This window comes from Melitaea cinxia, chromosome 27 (genome assembly GCF_905220565.1).
Source record: "Melitaea cinxia chromosome 27, ilMelCinx1.1, whole genome shotgun sequence".
Classification (NCBI taxonomy): Eukaryota; Metazoa; Arthropoda; class Insecta; order Lepidoptera; family Nymphalidae; genus Melitaea; species Melitaea cinxia.
In genome coordinates this window covers 8,424,216-8,448,963 of record NC_059420.1, presented here as the reverse complement: position 1 = coordinate 8,448,963, position 24,748 = coordinate 8,424,216, and the positions used below count along the sequence as shown (strand labels likewise).

At 40.8% G+C, this 24,748-nt stretch overlaps 1 long non-coding RNA gene across 1 annotated transcript; it reads right to left on the bottom strand.

Moving 5' to 3' along the window:
* Positions 1 to 7,061: 7,061 nt before the first annotated feature.
* LOC123667161 lies at positions 7,062 to 18,031 on the bottom strand. The gene is made up of 3 exons (XR_006745399.1): positions 18,008 to 18,031; positions 14,892 to 14,953; positions 7,062 to 7,136 (listed from the first exon to the last, which is right to left on the bottom strand). It is a non-coding gene; the product is annotated as an uncharacterized LOC123667161 (long non-coding RNA).
* Between the last annotated feature and the right edge of the window lie 6,717 nt (positions 18,032 to 24,748).

The following is a 24,748-nucleotide window of genomic DNA, read 5'->3' as shown; positions in this document are numbered from 1 at the left end:
GATCTAACAACTACTTTTCAAGTTATATCTAATAATGTGTTTTTACTTGACGCTTTTTTCATCGACCTACGTTGTATTATACGGTATAACTTTCTACTGGATGTACCGATTTTGATAAATCTTTTTTTATTGGAAAGGGTATATCCCTAGTTTTGTACCATGATAAGGAAATCAGGATTTGATAATGGGATCCCAGAGAAATGGAGGGAAACTCTCGAAAATCCGCAATAACTTTTTACTGGGTGTACCGATTTTGATAATTTTTAATTTAATCGAAGCTGATGTTTATCAGTTGGTCACATAAAATTTTTATCGAGATTTGATTACTACTTTTTGAGTAATCTTTGATAACGCGTAGTTACTTGACTATTTTTTCGTCGATCTACGTTGTATTACTCGTCGATGTAATTGAAGTCGGTTTTTTTTCGTTTGCGAGCAAACACAATTATTTTTTCTCTAAACTACTACTCGTATGTATCCTACTTTTTGCATGGAATTTTAAAAGGATTTATTATCATTATTATTATATAATAGAAATAGTGGAATATATATTTCAATTATAATAATTAAGTTCTACTCTACCTATAATTTTTTTATTTATTATCTATAATATCTTATGACACACACACGGTCGTCTGTTCCTACGGTAAGCAACTTAATGCTTGTGTTATAGGTAACAGTTGACTGCTACAGCGAATTTTTTTTTGATACATATACGTATAAATAATACATATATAAATACATAAATACAAATATTACACCCAGACTCAGGCGGGATTCGAACCCACAACCCGCGGAGCAGAAAGCAGCTGCGCCAACATCTTAGTCACATACACATTTATTTAATTAATTCTTTATTGCACATTTCGCTCGCTTGCTTGCTTCAGCCAGTAATATCTCATTGCTGAGCGTACGCCTCTTTCGCCAGGTATGAGAAGGATCAGAGCTTAATCCACCACGCTGCTCCAATGCGGGTTGGCGTATATATTCCCTACTAAGTAAGATGTAGATTTGTGATCATCAACAAATGAAAACGAAAATTTAATTTACTAGGCTTTAAAAGCTACTAATCTCGTATTTAATAGTCATTTTAGGAATTATAATTATATTAATCATTCTAATATTATAAAGAGGTAAAGTTTCTAACTTTGTTTGTAAGGGGTAATCTTCGCAAATACTGATCCGATCATGAAAATTCTTTCACTAACAGAAAGCTACACCATTCAGGAGCGACATAGGCTATATTTCATTGAGATTGAACAAAAAAAAAATTAGTGAAAAATCTTATATATAAAATTGTCGTTCACAATGTTAGTAACAATACTCCCCCGAAACGACTGGACTGCTTTTTGTGAAATGTTGTGTGCATATCGGGTAGGTCTGAGAATCGGCCAACATTTATTTTTCATACACCTTAGTTATAAGGGCGGGGGAGATTAAGAGGGGTTAATAATATGGCAAAACAATATTTGCGGGGTCAGCGAGTACTTAATAATTTTGGAACGAAGTTCCTTATGGGGCGTTGCGGAGGGGTATCCTATCCTATCATTCGATAATTATTACATATATTTATAAATCATTGTAATTTTGTTTTTATTTTTATCGATAAAAAATCATAATTAAAAACGTATACCCGAATAATTATTTTCTTTATACCTCGAATAGAAGTAACAGTTAATATTTTATAATAAGGAACTTCGTTCCTATCTGGTGTCCCGCGACACCATATGTTTTATTTTCTGTTTTATCTTTTTATTTATTACATATTTATTAAAAATATATTAAATATTAAATAAATATCTACGCAATACCGAACGACCGTCTGTTCCTAAGATAAGCAACTTAATTCTTGTGTTATAGATAACGGCCAACTGGTGTAACATTTTTTTTTTTTTGATAAACATATTTATAAATAATCATTACAGCATATACAGTCCACTGCTGGACATAGGCCTCCACAAATTTACGCCAAGAAATAACGTGAACTCATGTATGTTGCCCATAGTCACCACGCTGGGCAGGCGGGTTGGTGACCGCAGTACTGACTTTGTCGCACCGAAGACGCTGCTGACCATCTTCGGCCTGTGTATTTCAAAGCCAGCAGTTGGAGGGTTATCCCGCCATCAGTCGGCTTTTTAAGTTCCAAGGTGGTAGTGGAGCCTTGTTATCCCTTAGTCGCCTCTTACGACACCCACGAGAAGAGAGGGGGTGGCTATATTCTTTAGTACCATAGCCACACAGTTCATTATAAATAATACATATACATATATAAATAAATATTTATATTACACCCAGACTCGGGGTGGGAATCGAACCCACAACCCTCGGAGCAGACAGGAGGGTTACTACAAACTGCGCCAACGGGCTAGTCAGAAGTGGAAAGATAGTAATGATAGCTATCATGTATGATAACAACCGGGACCGACGGCTTAACGTGCTCTCCGAGGCGCGCTGGGGAAACCCACAAGGACAGATATCCCAGCCGGAAAAAAATATTTGTACAAATCCAAACATGGGACGTTAAAGGCTGGTGTGGGTACATGATAACAACCGGGACCGACAGCTTAACGTATTGGAAAAAATTGCACATTTAGTAACATTAAATAAAATAACAATATTATCATAATTAGTATAACTTGATAAAAGCTTCAGTCTTTATAAAAAAAAATGTTTGCTTGGAAAAGGAAAAAAAAAACATAAATAGTAAAAAAGCAAAAGGTAGACAGTGAAATATGCAGTATTAGGGGTAACCAAAAAGGCAAAAGTACTTCTCAGATCTCGACTAAACGGGATCACAAGACGGGCGCCAGTTTTCGAATCTTGCGGTTCCATTTCGATTTGAGCGAGATTTGAGAATTAATTTTTGATTTATCCTTATGAAGCCTATTTAATTGACTTTCGATGTTGATGTAGTTCTCACTTTATTAATCGTAGGTGTAATAGTCGGTCCTTTTACGTTTGAAAACAGAACACAATTTTTCAACTCCGCCGCCATTTTGTAGAAATAATACAACAAGGTTGAGCAATTCAAACTTTATTAAAATAAGTGGCTAATGTGCAACAGTATTGATTCTCCCAGCATCTTTGTTCTATGTGGTCGAGAAACCAAATAATCCAGATTAAGAATGTACTCATATCATATTTTAATTTGTGAAAATTTAAATTTATCTTCTGAACGTACAAAAAGATAAACATGTTTATATATCTATACTAATATTACAAAGAGGTAAAATTTTAACTTTGTTTGTTTGTAGGGGGTAATCTTCACAAATACTGATCCGATCATGAAAATTCTTTCACTAACAGAAAGCTACACTATTCAGGAGTGGTATAGGCTATATTTTAATGTTATTGACGCCACGTTGGAGAAACGGTTACAGCCATGGATTGTACCTGTTGCGCTGGCAGTTGCGAGTTCGATCCCCGCACATGACAAACTTTCGTATTGGCCATACAGGTCTTTGCCGTGGTCTGGGTGTTTGTGCAAATTTTATTGTTATGGAACAAAAAATTCATTGAAAAGTAATAGTCGAGTCAAGTCGAAGAAATGCGAACGAGATGAAAACTTTATTATATATTTGCATTACAAAAATAATTAACGCCCAACGAAGTGGGCACGGGTCAGCTAGTTAGCTATAAACGGATTATAATTAATGGATAAATATACCAACTGCTTACAACCATAGATCCTTACAACTTAATTTTAAAGCATTTAATGTTTTAGACCATGTAACAATTGTTTCACATTCATAAATTTGACAGTTCAATAAACAGGAAAACGTATGTCTTATGAGCTAGTTGTGACATATATTTGAGACATTTTTTTGATTGTTATTACAATTTATTTTAGCTTTGGAAGACGTACGGCTTGATTTGGTACGGGGACTTTTGTTTCTGGTAAGCTGTAACCAACAGGGCAACAGACGTGCAAGTAGTTCTGATCCTTACAGCTGTCTGTCCTCCTGTAAACAAAAATATATTATACATATAATATATTATTATAAAAAAATATATACTTTTTTACCTCCTGCTGTTAAGATCTAATTGAATTGAAATAATATTAAAAAAATATATCTATATTTCAAACCATATGCTGTGTGGTTACGGCATTAAAGAATAAAGCCACCCCTCTCTTCCCGTGGGTGTCGTAAGAGGCGACTAAGGGACAACACAGTTCCACTACTACCTTGGAACATAAAAAAGCCGACCGATGACGGGATAACCATCCAACTGCTGGCTTTGAAATACACAGGTCAAAGACGGGCAGCAGCGTCTTCGGTGCGACAATGCCAACCCTGCGGTCACCAACCCGCCTGCCCAGTGTGGTGACTATGGGCAAAACACATGAGTTCACGCTATTCCTGGCGTGAACTTGTGGAGGCCTATGTCCAGCAGTGGACTGTGGTAGGCTGAACTGATGATGATGATATTTCAAACAATTTCGGACTAGGCTGTATGGATTTATAGTCCGTTACCTTTCCCTATTGGGGATTTTTAAAACAACAACAACTACATTGCAAAAAAATAAATAAAAGACTCACGTAACAATTTTAAAATTGCCACAATATTAACATTAGAGTTCAAACTAAGGTAATGTAACCCAGAGCTATGCAATAAGAAACAATATTTTTTATTTTGTTCTTATCTCAAGTATCTCAGTCATCATCATCATCACTTCAGTCGATCGCAGTGCACTGCTGGACATAGGCCTCCACGAGTTCGCGCCGAAAATGGCGTAAACTGATGTGTGTTACCCATAGTCACCACGCTGGGCAGGCGGGTTGGTGACCGCAGGGCAAGCTTTGTCGCACCGAAGACGCTGCTGCCCGTCTTCGACCTGTGTATTTCAATAGTATCTCAGTAGACATCGCTTTTCTATCATGTTCATTAGGTAAATTACTATATATTTAGTATATTCATTTGTTTTGTTTTTTTTTTTTAATAAACATCTCTTATGTTTTTTTTTTATATCACTAGGTCGGCAAACAAGCATACGGCTCACCTGATGGTAGGAGATTACCGCAGCCTATAGACGCCTGCAGTACAAGAACCATCGAAAGCGCGTTGCCGACTCAATCCCCAATCCCCCCCTCTCCAGGAGCTCTGGTCACCTTACTCACCAACAGGAACACAATACTACTTGAAAACAGTATTATTTAGCTGTGGTCTTCTGTAAGGTCGAGGTACTATCCCAGTCGGGCTGCTCCATATTTTGAGCAGGAAATTCCTACTGTGCACAACCCCAGTTATGTGCGATTTAAAATTCGTTTTACATTAGATTGTTTAAGCGGTGACTGGCGAAATACGATTACGATTCAGCCCACACATTCCACTGCTGGACATAGTGCTTTTTCTCTATGTAGGAGAAGTTTCGGAGCTTAATCTGTCACGCTGCTCCAGTACAGGTTGGCAGATAATTTCCTACTATGAGTAATGATTGCTATCAGGTTTACATGATAAGAAACGTGACCGACGGCTTAACGTGCTCTCCGAGGCACGGTGGGGAGACCCACAAGGACAGACACCTAGAATGGAAAGAAATATTTCCACAAATATAAATATCCATTCCAAGAGGGAATTGAACCCGGAACCGCGCCGACTGAGGCCATTATTAAAAATAATATAAATAAACCATAAAAACCTTGATGAAACGATAGCTTTAATTTCGAATTCATTCTTAACATCATCATTCTTATCATCATCACCAGGTGCTATGTAGCTACAGCGAAAATATACGACGCATTCTCCTTTCTGATTTTTGTCTACCCAACAATCAACTGTAAGAAAAAAAACGAGTATACTTTAGACCTAAGGACTGAAGTAAAACTTCTGCACAATGGGCCTGCCACAGTGCAGGAGATATACGAAACGTAATTGGCTATGACAGAAAGAGAGAAAGAAAATCTGTGATCGTACTTCTCTCTCTTGCTCCATTCGCCTCGCCTGATCATAGTTTTCGTAACGTACTCGTCACGTATTCATCAGTTCACTCCCCTAGTCAAGCGTGCGTAAAAAAGTTTTACTAAAAGTATATTATACGTTGATTTTATATTTTTACATTATTAAATTAAAAATATCAAGCTGCAACACCAAACTGTATTCCCCGATTTTGTTATCAATCGCTTTTTTTAATTGCTTTCATATCGAAGTAATCCTAAATACATTTTCACTCAAAAAAAAAAACTCAAATAACTTGATGATCCATCGAACTTTGTACCGCAATATTTATTTTATTGTCTCTTGTCATGATTACAACGAATACAAAACAAAATAATTGTGTTTACCCGCAAACGAAAAAAAACCAACTTCAATTACATCGACAAGTATAAGTATAAGTAGATGCAAAATACTCAAGTAGAGATTGATTATACAAAAAGTAAATAACATAAAATATCGATCAAATTTAAATGGGACTATTTTGCGTCTACTTCCGTTGTACTTGTCGGTGTAAATTGAAGTCGGTTTTTTTCTTTGCAGATAATACAGCATAAAGCTTTACCTTATCTGTCATCGAATAATTGTAGTATTAGTTCAAAAAGTGTAGTATAAATTGAATCAAAAACCGGTTGATTAATTCTCAAATTTTTCATATTTAAAACATTAGGTGTGACTTTATCTACATCATGTTAGGTCACACCGTGGAGCTTGGAGAGAAGGAGAACGATCACTACGTTCAAAAGCATTAGTCCGCCTGGCCCTAAAAATTTGTACGTGATTATAAAATTGATAGTTCATTTTTCTGCCACCAGTCGCGCTACCGTCGGTAAATAGTGTCTGTGAAGTTAGCTGTTTATTCCATGTGCTTATGAGTACAAGTAGATGAAGTTAGTTTTTCAGCTTGTTGCGAATATATTATTACCTTCGAATGTCTAATAAAATGATCGGACTAAACGTTGATAGATCATTTCAAATTAGCGCACAACAGCCCGCGCTTTTATTGACACAATTTAGCGATCGCAGCGATATTTCCGGGACACTATTTTCTACAGCGATCGTTCGTCTTCCCTCCAAGCTCCATGGGTCACACGGTTGTGATGTCATGTGACGTGAAAACTTACCGAAATTTTCTTGTGAGTTTTCTTGTTTGGCATTATCGGTATCAATATTTTCGGAATCGAAATCATCACTATCGGAATCTGTAACAAAGATCATAATTATACTTGATCACAGCACCAGTTGGAGATAATGCTACTGTCGCTGACATGGATTTCGGTTGCGCAGATGCAGGTCCCAACTGAGATATAGCACAGGTAGGAAATATCCTGCTTAAAATCTGAAGCACCCCAATTTTGGAAGTACATCAACCTTACAGAAGATCACAGCTAATTAACACTGCTTTCAAGCAGCGTGTTCTTGTGGTAAGGTAACCAGAGCTCCTGGAAGGAATTGTGTGTAGGGTGGGCAACAAGCTTGTGATGCTTCTGGTGTTGCAGACATCTATAAACTATGGTAATCGCTTACTGTCAGGTAAGGTTCACGCTTGAAAACCCCTAAATTATAGCATTTAGGGAAAATTGCGGTAGGAAGGTCATTTTGTGCAAAACAGGCATCCCTGCAGCGATGCCACCATCACATCTGCCCTTGCATCCATCTTGAAGAGTTCTTAAGAACACTTTCTATTGTACTGGTGATTTATGATATGTCTTAACATTTTTGAAATTACATACTTTTATTCAATCTGGCGTAGTGGTGCGTGCACTGTGTAGGCGTTCACACACCGGCAATTTCGGGTTCGATTCTCGTTCGGGATGAATATTTGTATTTTTACAAAGATTCCTTTCCGGTCTGGTTGTCTGTCCTTGTGGGTATCCCCATCGTGCCTCAAAAGCACACTAAGCAGTCCGTCCCGGTTGTTATAAACATCTGATAGCGATCGTTACAGATAGTAAGGAATGTATCCGCCAACCCCGCAGTGGAGCATCGTGGTGGATTAAGCTTCGACACTTCTCCTATATAAAAAAAGCGGCCTATGCCCAGCAATGGAATGTTACTGGCTAAATCGTATACTTTTATATATATTCTACTAGCTGACCCCGCAAACGTTGTTTTGCCAATTATTTTATTAACCCCCCTAATCCCCCCCCCCTTTTAACTTAGTGGTATGAAAAATAGATTTTGTTCGATTCTCAGACCTACCCAATATGCACACAAAATTTCATGAGAATCGGTCAAGCCGTTTCGGAGGAGTTTAACTACAAACACCGCGACACGAGAATTTTGTATGTATATGAGATAAGTCAATTGTCAATAAATAAATAAAATAATAATTCTACAGTTTTTTTTTTGTTTGTGACAGTCACAAAGTGTTCATTGCTCGCTATGTAACAACTTATATGTAATTTTTTTTAATTTCGTCGGACCTTTTTCGTTTTAATTTTTCAATATCTTAAAATAACTAAGAGTACGGAATGGATAAATGTCTTATTTTTATCATAACAGTTGGGATAGTTTTTTTTTATATTAACTCATCTGTTATGCTACGAAAAGAGATACTTTTTTTTTCGATTTTGGAATATTTTTATTTTATTAATCGTTGTAGCGTAATATTTTATAGATTGCTTTCGTCAATGAATTGGCTCTCAAATATCATATCATATATTATATTAATACACTTAGGTTAAGATGTTTGCCTTCCTATTTGGGAAAAATCTCACAATTACTCCACATAAATTGTATATCGCACTGTGAGGACTTATGGGTTAAACTTGAACTGCTAAATACCAATGGTCAAACTGATTATCTGTACATTTGCACCGTTTATATTCCCCCACCGGTACAGAAACATATCTTGGAACACTTCATTTAAAATACAAATCATATAATTGATAAACTTAGCTCCTTTAACATAATCGTTCTTGGGGATTTTAACTTGGGTGGTCTGTGTTGGAACTAAACGACTGGCACTGCACTGACTCCGATAACAACGAATAATTTGTTGAATAACATGATTACTGATTTAATGTCATTAAATGCTCTTACACAGTATAATTGTTGTAAAAATAATAAAAATCGCGTTTTAGACCTAGTAATTAGCTCTCTGGTTATCTCCCAATTGAGCGAAAGCAAGGACCCTCTTTCCGGGATAGAACCATTACACCCTCCTATTGAGTTTTCCGTTAAAATTAACTTTCAGGAAAAGCTCGAATGACAAAATTAAAAGTGCCCTGGATAATATTCTTGGGAGAAGAAATTGTCGAGTTACGATTGCTGTTCTGAAAATTATCATTGCTAAACATGTGCCCAAATCCAAAACACGGTCTAGTAAATATCCGCTATGGTTTTCTGCAGCACTGATAAAAGTCATCAATGAAAAATTTAAATATCGTAAAAATGGCAACCCTCGTGATTTAATTACTTTTAAGTTGCTCAGGGAGCGTTGCGCGAAGCTTCATAATCTAAACTATAAATTGTATTTAAATAGCCTGGAAACAACTTTGTCTTCAAACCCTAAACTTTTTTGGAGCTTAATCAAGCGCAAAAAGGGTAAGTCAATTTCCTATCCTGCCACGATGTCCATAGATGGCGAAGTGGCTTCTTCCGGACCTGGACAGATATAATATAATAAATAACGGTTCGTTATTAAACAGGTTTGTTTTTTTTTTCTTGGCGTCCTGTCGTGCATGGGCGCATGGGCGCGTTGGCGTGTTGGCGCATTGGCGTATTGGCGTGTTGGCGTATTGGCGTGTTGGCGTGTTGGCATGTTGGCGTGTTGGCGTATTGGCACATTGGCGTGTTGGCGTGTTGGCACATTGGCGTATTGGCGTGTTGGCGTATTGGCATGTTGGCGTGTTGGCGTATTGGCACATTGGCGTGTTGGCGTGTTGGCGCATTGGCGTGTTGGCGTGTTGGAATGTTGGCGTGTTGGCGTATTGGTACATTGGCGTGTTGGCGTGTTGGCGCATTGGCGTATTGGCGTGTTGGCGTGTTGGCGCATTGGCGTGTTGGGGTGTTGGCGCGTTGGCGTTTTGGCGTGTTGGCGTATTGACGTGTTGGCGTCTTGGCGTGTTGGCGTGTTGGCATGTTGGCGTGTTGGCGTATTGGCACATTGGCGTATTGGCGTGTTGGCATATTGGCGTATTGGCACATTGGCGTATTGGCGTGTTGGCGTATTGGCGTGTTGGCGTATTGGCGTCTTGGCGTGTTGGCGTGTTGGAATGTTGGCGTGTTGGCGTATTAGCACATTGGCGTGTTGGCGCATTGGCGTATTGGCGTGTTAGCGTATTGGCGTGTTGGCGTATTGGCGTATTGGCGTGTTGGCGTGTTGGCGTATTGGCGTGTTGGCGTATTGGCGTTTTGGCGTGTTGGCGTGTTGGAATGTTGGCGTGTTGGCGTATTAGCACATTGGCGTGTTGGCGCATTGGCGTATTGGCGTGTTAGCGTATTGGCGTGTTGGCGTATTGGCGTATTGGCGTGTTGGCGTGTTGGCATGTTGGCGTGTTGGCGTATTGGCACATTGGTTTGTTGGCGTGTTGGCGCATTGGCGTATTGGCATATTGGCGTGTTGGCGTGTTGGCGTGTTGGCGTATTGGCACATTGGCGTGTTGGCGTATTGGCGTGTTGGCGTATTGGCGAGTTGGCGTGTTGGCATGTTGGCGTGTTGGCATATTGGCACATTGGCGTATTGGCGTGTTGGCACATTGGCGTATTGGCGTGTTGGCGTATTGGCGTGTTGGCACATTGGCGTATTGGCGTGTTGGCGTATTGGCGTATTGGCACATTGGCGTGTTGGCGTGTTGGCGCATTGGCGTATTGGCGTATTGGCGTGTTGGCATGTTGGCGTGTTGGCGTATTGGCACATTGGTTTGTTGGCGTGTTGGCGCATTGGCGTATTGGCATATTGGCGTGTTGGCGTGTTGGCGTGTTGGCGTATTGGCACATTGGCGTGTTGGCGTATTGGCGTGTTGGCGTATTGGCGTGTTGGCGTATTGGCGAGTTGGCGTGTTGGCATGTTGGCGTGTTGGCATATTGGCACATTGGCGTATTGGCGTGTTGGCACATTGGCGTATTGGCGTGTTGGCGTATTGGCGTGTTGGCACATTGGCGTATTGGCGTGTTGGCGTATTGGCGTATTAGCACATTGGCGTGTTGGCGTGTTGGCGCATTGGCGTGTTGGCGCATTGGCGTATTGGCGTGTTGGCGTATTGGCCTATTGGCGTGTTGGCATGTTGGCGTATTGGCGTGTTGGCGTATTGGCGTATTGGCGTGTTGGCGTGTTGGCATGTTGGCGTGTTGGCGTGTTGGCGCATTGGCGTATTGGCGTGTTGGCGTATTGGCGTGTTGGCGTATTGGCGTATTGGTGTGTTGGCGTGTTGGCATGTTGGCGTGTTGGCGTATTGGCACATTGGCGTGTTGGCGTGTTGGCGCATTGGCGTATTGGCGTATTGGCGTGTTGGCCTATTGTTGTCGATGTTTCCGATTTTAGTAATTTTCCAATATGCAATGAAACAAAACGAATGAAAACTATTGCTAACGGGGGTCAGATGTAGCCCGGACGACGACCACTGGCTACTGCGCTCAGTCAGGCGTTATACACATTATATAATTTATATGTAGAAAGCCGGTAGAGATAACTCTAGAAGAAGTCTCTTCCAGCTAACCTGCGGTAGTTGTTTTATTTATTTTTTATTTTATTACTGGACTTTCATTTGGACAAAAGCTCTGTGTTGTTACGGCAATAAAATATATAGCCGCCCCCTATCTTCCCGTGGGTGTCGTAAGAGGCGACTAAGAGATAACACAGTTCCACTACTACCTTGGAACTTAAAAAGCCGACCGGTGACGGGATAACCATCCAACTGCTGGATTTGAAATACACAGGCTGAAGACGGACAGCAGCGTCTTCGGTGCGACAAAGCCAGCCCTGCGGTCACCAATCCGACTGCCCACCGTGGTGACTATGGCAAACACACATGAGGAGCTTGAACTTGCGGAGGCCTATGTCCAGCAGTAGACTGTATCAAGCTAAAGTGAAGATGATGATGATGATGAACACGGGATCGACTATCTGTTTAAGCGTTATATCAAGTAAGTCAGTCAATCCACTACTGGACAAAGGCCTCACTGAGTTCGCGCAAGACATCCCGGTTTTCCGCAATATAACAATATATTTATATATAATTAATAGCTGTTCCCGCGGCTTCGCCCGCGTTTAAATCAGTGAGTCACAAAGTTTTCCCGGCAAACTTCCAGTGAAACTCAAAATCTCATCAAAATCGGCTTAGTCATTCCGTAAACCTTCCTCTTGAAGCCAGAGGGCTTGATAAAACCGCATGAAAAGCCGTTCAGTAAATTTTGAGGGAATCGATCACATACACTTTTGGGGACTTATTGTTATAATACTCTAACTGTTGCCCGCGACTACGATCGCGTGGTTATGAAGATATGCATTACTATCAAGATGTTTAAGCAAATTATTTTTTTATTTCAGTCACTTGAAATGCTTATCACGCTGAGTAATTTTTTAAAAGGCACAATTTAGTATAATTTATTAGTTATTTTTATAAAACCTCTCTATACACCACATTTTTAGTTTTATTTTCAGGCTGCAGTATAAATAACCTAGCAGGCGAAGTTATAGCTGCTGTATATGTTTCATACAAACTATGAACCCCAATCAAACGCCCTTAGCAGTGGAATATCAAAAAATCCATTCTTAGCGGACGTTTACTAACTATAGTCTACCTCCCTGCTAAATTTCATCTTTGTCCATCCTGGATGGATGGACCATCCAGCGGTTTTTGAGTTCTCGTGATGAGTGAGTCAGTGACCTTTCTCTTTTATATATATAGATTACGATGCATTATTTGGACTCCTTTTCACCATCTATAGAGCATACATTTTAAATTTCGTCTCTTACTTTAAAAACATAGGCCTTTCATACAAACTTCCGACCCCGTTTTATCCTATTAGGTGTCGAGTTTCGTAAAATTCGTTCTTAGCGGATGTTTGCGTCCTATACAAAACCTACTTGCCAAATTTCAAGTTGTAGGTGTTATAGTTTCGGAGATCGTGATAAGTGAATCAACCTACCATCCCCCGTTTTAACCCAAAAAGGGAGTTGGTTTCTAAAGATACAATTTTTGGACATCTTCTCACCATCTATAGACCATACATTTTAAATTTCAAGTCTCTTACTTCAAAAACATAGGACTTTCATACAAACTTGCAACCCCCGTTTTATATATTAGGGGTCGAATTTCATAAAATCCGTTCTTAGCGGATGTTTACGTCTTATAAGAAGCCTACATGCCAAATTTCAAGTTTGTAGATATTATAGTTTCGGAGATTTCACGATGAGTGAGTCAACCTACCATCCCCCGTTTAAGCACCAAAAGGGAGTTGATTTCAAGTTGCATTATTTGACCCCTTTTCATTATCTATAGATCATAAATTTTAAATTTCAAGTCTCTTACTTCAAAAACATAGGACTTTCATACAAACTTCCAACCCCCCCCCCCATTTTATCCCCTTCGGGGTCGATTTTCGTAAAATCAACTCTTATCGGATATTTACACCTTATATGGAACCTACCTGCCAAATTTCAAGTTTGTAGCTGTTATAGTTTCGGAGATTTCGTGATGAGGGAGTCAACCTACCATCCCTCGTTTTAACCCCAAAAAGGAGTTGATTTCTAAAAATACATTATTTGGACACCTTCTCACCATTTAAAGAGCGTACATTTTAAATTTCAAGTCTCTTACTTCAAAAACATAGGACTTTCATACAAACTTACAACCCCTGTTTTACCCCCTTAGGAGTCGAGTTTTGTAAAATTCGTTCTTACCAGATGTCTACGCTCTATACGGAACCTACCTGCCAAATTTCAATATATATACATCACAGGTAGATTAATTTATGGAGATTATTTTGTTATTTCTAACTCTACCTTGATTTCTGTGCTGCGGGAAGTGTACTCATGCTCCGTTCTGCGACTATCACGCGTTATTTTTGAACCAATTTACGTAAAAATGATCTTTATCAAAATACGATACGAACTGACCTTTAACGACTGACAAATAGACACTTTTAAACCAACTAACGCGTCAGACATAATATTCTAATAAAATTAGTAACATTGCGTACTAGAATATAGGTATAGAAATTCGAAAAATACCCAAAACCGAATCGGAGCACCCCACTGTCCACTTGTAGTCTTGGTCTGTCCTACCCTAGAGTGTTTTTTTTAAGCCGGAGGCGCGGAGGGAGGGCAGCCCTCGCCCGCCGCGAACGAATGCGTAGAGGAGCGGCTCCATTGCGGAATGGAGCATGAGTGAGCGTGCTTCCACACGCAAAGGCGGAAGAGCTGCACTTCCCGCAGCGCCGGAGCCAAGCGTTATTCTTAGGTTAATTTTTTCGATTTAAGAATTGAACCTCAAAACTTCAACCACGATATCTCTGTAACAACGGGGTTTACACGAAAATAGTTGTTCGGGGGGTGGAAAAACCCACATGACCTCCCACTCGCCACCCCCCCCCCCCACCTCCTTTCCCGCAACTCCATAAATTTCTTGCCGGCGATGTACATAATTATCGAACTTTTATGATATTTAAATTTTTAAATATACTTAAATGAATAAATAACGCCTCACACTCAACGGCCCCCACTAGGGTTTACTCCTGTTTCGCGGATCCGGAAACACACACACAATACACAAGCACAAACGCCAAGACCACGACAAACATCTGTATGGACCACAGAGCAAATTGTTTTTGCTCTATGGTATGGACAATAGAAATGTATATCGTGTGCGGGGATCGAACACGTAAACGCCAGCGCAACAGCTCAAGTTAAGACTGTCACCGCTGCGTTAACGCATCGTCAAATATAAAAAAAAAAAAAATTCATTGCATAAACGGAGCACCGTTAGAGAGTAATCTGGAGTAATACTGACCAGAGTCAAGCGGAACAGCTTCAAATGAGAGAAACGACATCAGTAGAACAACGAACGTGTATCTGTAACATGAATAATTTATTATCTACTACCCGACAGGTGTCGTTTTGTCCTGAAAACCGTCAAAATTAAAATAATCGTTTCGTTTTTAATTTTCAAAAGGTTTAAAAAAAATTGCCATATATCGTCGGTTAAATGGAAAACTGACATTTCTCAAAATTTTCTAAAAGTAAGATTATTACTGGAAAGAGTGTTAACAACATTATTTTTATATGGATAAAAGACCTTTTATAAAGTTACACGTCAAGCTCACTAGATGACACCAGTGTCGTTTCGGTACTCTGCGGTCATCGCCATATTGATTGTAGAAAAACGTCGCTCTGCCATTTTTTATAAATATTTTTATGTTTTAAAATAACAACAATATTCTTTATGTAAATACCTTTAAAATTATATATAACACTTACGTGTAAATATAATAATTATAAGGAAAAATTAATTTTAATAAGAGTTTAAGTTTAAATGCCTGTATTGCAAAATTTACTATTTTTGGTTAATGTCTTTTTCTATTTAACCAAGGATAGGTATTTATAGGCTGAAGTGATGATGACAATGCAACATATCTTATGACATAAATACTCAGATTAGTAATAATGAGACGAGGAAAAACCGAAAAAGTCTTTTCGTATTTTGTAATAAAAAGTTGCATAAAATCTTTTTGGTTGTGTTTATAGTTTGTAGCTGGCTGGTTTTGATAGCATGAAAAGGTGACATTTTAAAAACAGTTTCCCGCTACTTTTCAATAATTTTTCTGTCCGCCAAAATCGGTGAATCCAACAAAGAAATTCAGTACATTTAAAAGTTTTACTTTTTAAAAAAGGGAAATTGTGACTCGAGCCGCGAAAAAAAAAATGCGATGTTTATGGACCTAATGCAGTGTCAGTCAGAGTAGCACAAAATTGGTTTAAACGTAAGGAAATTTTTAACCGACTTCCAAAAAAGGAGGAGGTTCTCAATTCGACTGTATTTTTTTTATGTATGTTACATCAGAACTTTTGACCGGGTGGACCGATTTCGACAAATTTTATTTTAATCGAAACGTGGTGTGTGTCAATTGGTCCCATTTAAATTTATTTGAGATCTAACAACTACTTTTCGAGTTATATCTAATAATGCGTTTTTACTTGACGCTTTTGTCGTCGACTTACGTTGTATTATACCGCATAACTTTCTACTGGATATACCGATTTGGATAATTCTTTTTTGTTAGAAATGGGATATCCCTAGCTTAGTACCATGATAAGGAAACCAGGATCTGATGATGGGATCCCAGAGAAATCGAGAGAAACTCTCGAAAATCCGCAATAACTTTTTACTGGGTATTTCGATTTTGATAATTTTTAATTTAATGAAAAGCTGATGTTCATCATGTGGTCACATTTAAATTTTATCCAGATCTGATAACTACTTTTTGAGTAATCTTTGATAACGCGTAGTTACTTGACTATTTTTTCGTCGATCTACGTTGTATTACTTGTCGATGTAATTGAAGTCGGTTTTTTTTTCGTTTGTCTGCAAACGCAATTATGATGTCAAAGATACATTTCGCTCTTGTCGCCCAGTTACTAATAAGCATGACGACATTTTTGAAAAAGTGGAGATAGATCAACATTTGAGTAGTTACGAAATAAAATAATAATAAGATAAAATAGTTTTAACCTATTTGAAAAAAAAGGCTGTCTGTACAAAAAACCTCGATATATGCACCGAAAGAAACCTAATGGTCCGTTTACTCGATTTGCGATGATTTGCGATTCTTTCTTAAGACGTAATGATTATAAATCTAATGACGAAAATTGGATCACAATACGATAAGAATCTACGAAAGAGATCGTAGTCAAAGATCGGTCAAGCGGCACAGTGCAAAGACTATCGGGAAACCCGGGTTGACACGCAATAACACCTTATTGTTGTTTGTTGAATGTATCATCATCATCCAAGAACATAACAGCTTATCATCATCATGCTGCTAAGAACGATAACAGCTGATAAGAGTTGAGCAAGAAATTGAGAATAAGCGGCCAGAATTGATCAACAGAAAAAGTGTAGTATTTCAACGCCCGATCACATACGTCTATAGCCAGATAACATAAATTGAAAGAGTTTAACTGGGAAGTCTTAAAGCCATATAACCCCGATCTTGAACCCTCAGATCCACCTGTTTCGGTCTCTTCGGAATTCTTTAAGTAGTAAAAAGTTAACAAGAGAGGACTGTCAAAAGTACTTGTCGCTGTTTTTTTAATGAGAAGTCTTAAAATATCCACAAATACGGAATCCTGTACTACCTACGAGATGGCGGCAAGTTATCGAACAAAATAGTACATATATATCATATTTAATGTGGATCAATTTTGTAAAATCGTACCTTGAATTTCTATATAAAATACGAAGAAACTTTTTCGCCAACCTTAATATATCACATATACATATAACTTTAATAAAGTCAACACTCAACAGCATAGTACGGGAAATGGTATACCAAAGGATACTTACGAACAACTACTAATACTATACCAATATTTATTTATTTATTTATACTGTATTGTAGATCACAACTACATTTTAGACATTAAACATATTTAAAGACAGTTACAGACTGCGAAGCACAAGGGGCGGACTTATGACTATTTAACCAGTTCTTCCAGACAACCCAAGTAAAGGAAAGATAAATTTATTATTAGTTCGAGAGAGTTTCAGTACGTATTATAAAGATAATAAAGATTTTATCTTTTCTTTCTTTTAATGGATAATAAAATCAAAAATTACTTAAGCAATTTAAAAAATTCTTTCATCAGTAGAATACTACGCTATCACTGAGTAACAAATTATCACACTACAAGCACCAGCTTTCGATTTAAAGAAATAATCATCAAAATCGGTACACCAAGTAATAAATTATGAGGTAACACACATAAAAATACACTTGAATTGAGAACTTCCTCATTTTTTGAAGTCGCAATAAAGCACAACACTCAGTAAACAATATAAAAGGTTAATAAGCTGTTATTCCAATTAAAAATCTTATTTTTAAAAGACTATAAATAAAATGACATTACCTCAACAGCATTTTAAAACGGAATGAATATTTTAATCGTATGAAGAACTAATTGACTATTGATATGATTAGTTCAATATTCCTTATTTTTATACTAGTAATCTTTATATAAATAAAAATGAACGTTGCTAAGAGCATAACTTCAGAATGGCTCGGCAAATTCGGTAATTTTTTTAATATGGCCCACGGAAGGTTTATATACTAAAAAAAATTTTTTTAATTAAAAAAAAATTTAATTAAAAAAAAATAACAAGTTAATTTTGACAGAACGATGTCTGTCCGGGCAGCTAGTATTATAATAAAGACAAAAGTTTTTTTTTGTTTGTTTATAATGGACAAAGTCAAAAGCTACTGGAGCAATTTTGAAAATTATTTTACCAGTAAAATGCTACGCTATCGCTGAGTAATACAAGCTATATTTTAATGAAGAAAACAGTAGAGCCAAAATCGTGTGATCTACGAAACTTTACATTTACATTTGTAACTCATTCAGGATTGAACGACTAAGCGGGTTACGAGGACTTTATAGCAGGAAATATCTTGCTCAAAATATGGAACTGCCTAACTAGTAACTAGGAATGTACCTCAAGCTGTCAGAAGATCACAGCTAAATAATATTGCTCTTGAGTGATTTTGTGTTCCTGTGGTGAGTTAAATGGCCAGAGCATCATGGGAGAGTCGAGGATAAGGTCAGCAATGCGCTTGCGATGCTGTTGCTGTTGCAAGCATATATAGGCAACGGTAACCGCTTACCATCAGGTGGAGCGCACGCTTGTTTGCTGCCCGAGTCGTATATTTTTTTGTCCAGGTATAAATTGTTGGCTTGGGATACGTTCGTTTTTGTTTTACACTGAGTATGAGATTGGCATAATTTTCTGCATTGCTTAGAATATAGACGGACTGATTATTAAATTTCTGAGCGACGCGTGAAGACGCGGGCAATAGCTTGTTTATAATAACTCAGATATGACTATCAAAAAAGTTTAAAGGTTAATGCAATATACGTATGTACATGTAAGTTTAAACATGTGAATACTTTTAGTGTGTGTGTGTGTAAGTTAGAAATAGTATATTGAGTCACAAGTACGCTTAACAGACAATTATGGGGCCCCAGAATTCTTAGTAGGTGAGACTTTTAACGTATTTCATGAATAAATTAATTTACAACAGTTGACAGTTTTTTTTTTAAATAGTAACTGCGAAGTCTCTTGATTTTGTTTCGTTTTTTTTTTTTTTTGTTATTTACGTTTAGGTTATAGGCGCAGGTGATAAAGATTTATGTGTGTCGTTACACGTGTAAATGACCACAAGTACAAAATATTCTTCATCCAAATATACATATAAAAACTCTTTACAATCCGTACTCTTAATAACACACTTCCAAAAAAGAGGAGTTACCTCAGAATTTTTACTGGGTGGGCCGATTTCGATGATTTTATTTTAAATCGAAAGGTGTTACGTAACATGTGGTGCCATATAATTGAGATCTGACAAGCATTTTTCGAGTTTTTTGTCGACCTACGTTGTTTTGTCATCATTATCACTTTAGCCTATCGCAGACCACGTCCTCTCGCCTGGTGGACCGACGATCTACGTAAAATTGCCGGTATAGGTTGGATGAGGATTGTGGAAAACCGGGATGTGTGTTAAATTTAATTTAATAAAAAAAAAGACAAGATAAAAGACGTAAGATGCGAGCTAATGTTCCTGGTAGCCAGCTGGAAATCGATTAAAGGGGTAACTTAATCGGATATGCCCACGTGGCTACGCGCACGCCGGCAACTCCAAAATCAAGGGACCACCACAGTAAACTCCGATGGTTCTTCTACCACGGGTTGATGGCGCTGACCAGCGAAAGTCAGCAGATGATAGATGGGTAAAATAATGGTGGAGATTTGGTAGTGAGAGGAAAAGGGAGGATCCTCCAACCAGACGGGTGTTGTGTCTGGCGGGCTAACGCCCCAACGGTTGTTGTCGGGATCTTGTATATATACTTAATGACTTTGAAAACTCTGATAGCGCGATGTAGCATACGTCAGTTTTCTCTAATTACGTAGTTTCATAGTTGTTCGTATTCCGCGCGATAGATGTCGCCACATCACTCCCCTCCGAGACCGGAGGTCGATAGCAGGTTAAGTCGTCCATTCATCTTGTGATGCTTGCCGGGCCAGTGGAGTGTTCCAGTGAGTCGGAACCAGATGCCGCATAGTTCACGGTGAGTCGGAACTGTCTGCGGTGATGCTGCAAATGCTACAATGAGTCGGAGTGGTGCAGTACTGCGTAGTGGCTGGCTGCTGCGTCGACCAGGAGAGAAGTACGTCTCTGCTTGCTGACCGGCCGAAGTGCAGTGTGCTGTGCCAAAGTCGCTGAGAAGGCTGTGGGCGATGACCAGGAATGCGCGTCCGCTGCATGCTGGTGGTCAGGATACCCGTAGTAGCCGTAGATTGCTGGCTGGCTGAAACCGTAGATGCTGGATGCTTCTCGCTGCTCGAAAGCTTGAGGAAGTGATGATGACGATGAAGGTTGCGCCGATGTTCATGCTCGGGGTCAAGTGATGATGACGTCACGATGACGTAACTTGCGAAGGCTGCGCTGATGTTCATGCTCGGGGTCACCAGTTTGGATAGCGAGAGGAACGTGGTGTGAAGAATCACGTCCGCCATCGAAAAGGGAGGATCCTCCGACCAGACGGGTGTTGTGTCTGGCGGGCTAACGCCCCAACGGTTGTTGTCGGGATCTTGTATATATACTTAATGACTTTGAAAACTCTGATAGCGCGATGTAGCATACGTCAGTTTTCTCTAATTACGTAGTTTCATAGTTGTTCGTATTCCGCGCGATAGATGTCGCCACAGAGATCTGCGTTGGAGTGATAAATGCTCAAAATTGTAGGCCTCTGGTGGAGGATCCTCCCTTTTCGATGCGGAGGTGATTCTTCACACCACGTTTCACACGCATACCAAACTGGTGACCCCGAGCATGAACATCAGTGCAACCTTCATCGTCATCAACACTTCCTCAAGCTTTCGAGCAGCGAGAAGCATCCAGCATCTACGGCTTCAGCCAGCCAGCATCTACGGCTACTACGGGTATCCTGACCACCAGCATGCAGCGGACGCGCATTCCTGGTCATCGCCCACAGCCTTCTCAGCGACTTGTAGCACAGCACACTGCACTTCGGCCGGTCAGCAAGCAGAGACGCACTTCTCTCCTGGTCGACGCAGCAGCCAGCCACTACGCAGCACTGCACCACTCTGACTCACTGGAGCATATGCAGCATCACCGCAGATAGTTCCGACTCACCGTGAACTATGCGGCATCTGGTTCCGACTCACTGGAACACTCTACTGGCCCAACAAGCATCTCAAGATGAATGGACGACTTAACCTGCTATCGACCTCCGGTCTCGGCGGGGAGTGATGTGGCGACATCTATCGCGCGAAATACGAACAACTACAAACTACGTAATTAGAGACGTAATTACTGACGTATGCTACATCGCGCTATCAGAGTTTTCAAAGTGAATAACTATATATAAAAGATCCCGACAACAATCGTCGGGGCGCAGTAGCCCGCCAGACACAAGTTCCGTCTGGTCGGAGGATCCTCCCTTTTCGATGGCGGATGTGATTCTTCAGGCCAATAATGTTGAGCAATATTGTTGAGCAATATTGTTGAGCAATATTGTTGGGCAACATTGCTGTGCAAATTTGCTGGGCAATATTTTTGAGGTCGCAGCAGAAACCTGCTACCGAAGTCCATCACGTCAGTCACGTAGTACCACTCAAGTTAAAACGGCACCGACCGAGACATCTATCGCCAAGAACTCTGAAAGATCACACCAAGAAAGGTGAGCCTTTCCGTATTCGACCCCCAATGATTAAGGGTTGATACGGAAATGGCCCGTAAGGAACAGAATTACACAAACCTACATTAAATTTAAAAAAAAAACAAACAAATTAACACTTCGAATAAACAACCAGAAATAAATACACACATTAGAAAAATAAGAAGACTAAAACTAATTACTCAATACTAAAATTATTCCGACAATGATTCACCCAACAATATATTATATGTAATCTGCACCATAGCTGAAGGCGAAAAGAAAGACCCTCGCTCAGCGGTCGGCCGCCAGCAGTCCTACTCCACGTCCTCCACCTCGCAACCACATACGAGAACTTTCGAGGAACAACGGATACCACGAAGATAACCGAAGTTAAACGAACCGAGATACCCCGATATCCCTACTATCCCTACTAATATTATAAATGTGAATTTAGGTTTGTTTGTTACGCTTTCACGCGATAACTACTTAACCGATCATCGTGAAACTTTGTACACATATTTTTGGAGGTATTAGAAGTAACATAGGATACGTTTTTATTTAAAAAAAAATTCAATGCGAGCGATGCGGCGGGTAAAAGCTAATATTAAATAATCTAAGCGCCTGACTATAAAAAATAGCATTAACATTTATACTTGTATACATTTAACTAACAAAGTCTCTGACTGACTTACTGGACTAAATATAATTTGACCTAAAATTTATTGTCGACCCTTTCGCGCTTATTTTTCTAACATACTAAAACACATATAAAATAATTTCCATCCATTAAGCAGATGGGTGAAGTTCGTCTTTAGTTGGGATCTCCTATTATATTATATTCGGCCATTATGGCCGAATATCAGAAAATGAAACAGGGGACTTAATTAAAATTGTTAAGTGGGTATTTTTTCCATGATATATTATATATTAAATGGAAATATCGAATAATTTTTAGAGATAGACATCAGATGTTCATGAAATATGTAGTTGCTGAAGGTTGCAAATGCATAGACCAAAGAGTAATAAGCATACAGGAACCTATTTTTTTTTTTTTTTGATATCGCAGGGTAACCCATTTACGGGTGATATCCAGGATGCCCGGGTAGGCATTCCTAGACCGTATGTCGGCTTAGCACTTGGGGGTGCACTACCGACCAAAACCCCTGCGGGAGCCTTCAGCCGCTTTAATTGGAGGGTCCCGGATCTGCAGGCAACAGGATCCCTCCAGCGACAGGCTGGCCTCGGCGAAAAGACCAGACTTCTCCTCCATGGGACTATCCGGCTCACCTCTGAACAATCCCGACGACGCCATGTCTAGCAGGAGCGGGTTCCCATCCCGGCCCGACATGGGCACAGGGGCGTTACTGGAAACGCATTAAGTAGCGCCTCCTACGCACCCCCGTTCGTCGCCTGCGGACGGAGGCCTCGTCGGCGGCCCCCTCCCTCATCCGCTCGTCGTTCTCCTTCTGGGACATTACTGTCTCGCAGAAGGAGACCATCGCCTTCCAGGACTCGTCGTCGCCGAGCATCGCGGTGAAAACGCTCGGCAGTGACAAGTCCCCTCCGAGGACTGTCGTCAGATCGCGACGTAGCGCCGCCCATCTCGGGCACACCTCGAGGGTGTGCTGGGCAGAGTCCACCGCCGCGCCACAATCGTGACATTCAGTCGTCGGCTCCCTTTGGGCCGTCCGACACAAGTATTCACCAAAGCAGCCGTGCCCGGTGAGAACCTGCGTCAGACGGAAGGTGAGGGGTTTGCGCTTACGGCGCATCCACCGCTCAAGGACCGGGCGCAAGGCAGCCGTTACGCGTGTGCCATACGGCTGCTCCGCCAGGTCCTCCCCCCACCTCCGCATTAGTGCTTCTTGCCCCATCCGGCGCACCCGTAGGATCCCGTCCAATGTGGGGTTCTCACCGAGAGCCCTCCTACCCGAGACGTATGAGTAGGTCTCGGCAAGGACCTCCGCCACGAGTTCCCACGGGGGATCGCCGGCTAGAGCAGTAGCTGCAGCCCACGATACCGTACGGTACCCCCGGATCACCCTCACCGCGATGATCCTCTGCGCAGACCGCAGCGCGGCCTTATTCCTCGCAGTGAGGCGATCCGCCCAAACCGGGGCACCGTACGTCGCCATACTCCGGCAGACTCCGGAATATAGCTGCCTGCAGGCGGCGCTGGGTCCTCCGAGGTTCGGGAGGAGTCTGCCCAGTGCACTCGCCACCTTCACGACCTTCGGTCCCACCACAGCGAAGTGTGGGCCGAAGGTCCACCCTCCGTCAAGGATGAGCCCCAGATATTTGATTTGGGAGCTCATCCTGACCCTCCCCTCTCCGATCTGCAGGGTAGCCCCCGGTGGGGGTCCCTTACGTCCGGTCCCGCGGAAGAGGAGGGCTTCGGTCTTGTCAATTCTGACCCGAAGCCCCAAGCTCTTTATGCGGCTGATCACGAGGTCGAGTCCGACCTCGGCCAGCCGCGCCGCCTCCTTGTAGTCTCGTCCCCGAGAGTAAACGAGGGTGTCATCCGCGTAGCAGATGACACCCATCCCGGGGAGGAGACGGCCTCGCAGGACCCAGTCGTAACCAATGTCCCACAAGATCGGGCCCAGCACCGATCCTTGCGGGACACCACATCCGACTCGCCGCCACTCCACGGACCCCGACCGATTCTCGAGGCCTACTCTCCGATCGGAGAGGTACGCCTCCAACAGCCTCCCTAGATACGGGGGCACTCCGAAGAATTTCAGTGCCTCCCGTATCACTGCGTGCGGGAGGCTGTTGAAGGCGTTCGCGATGTCCAACGACACCGCGACCACCACCTCCCTCCCATGTTCCGCCTCACCCGTCACCGCCCGCAGGCGTTTGAGGGCATCGATTGTCGACCGGCGTGCTCGAAACCCGAATTGAGATTCTGAT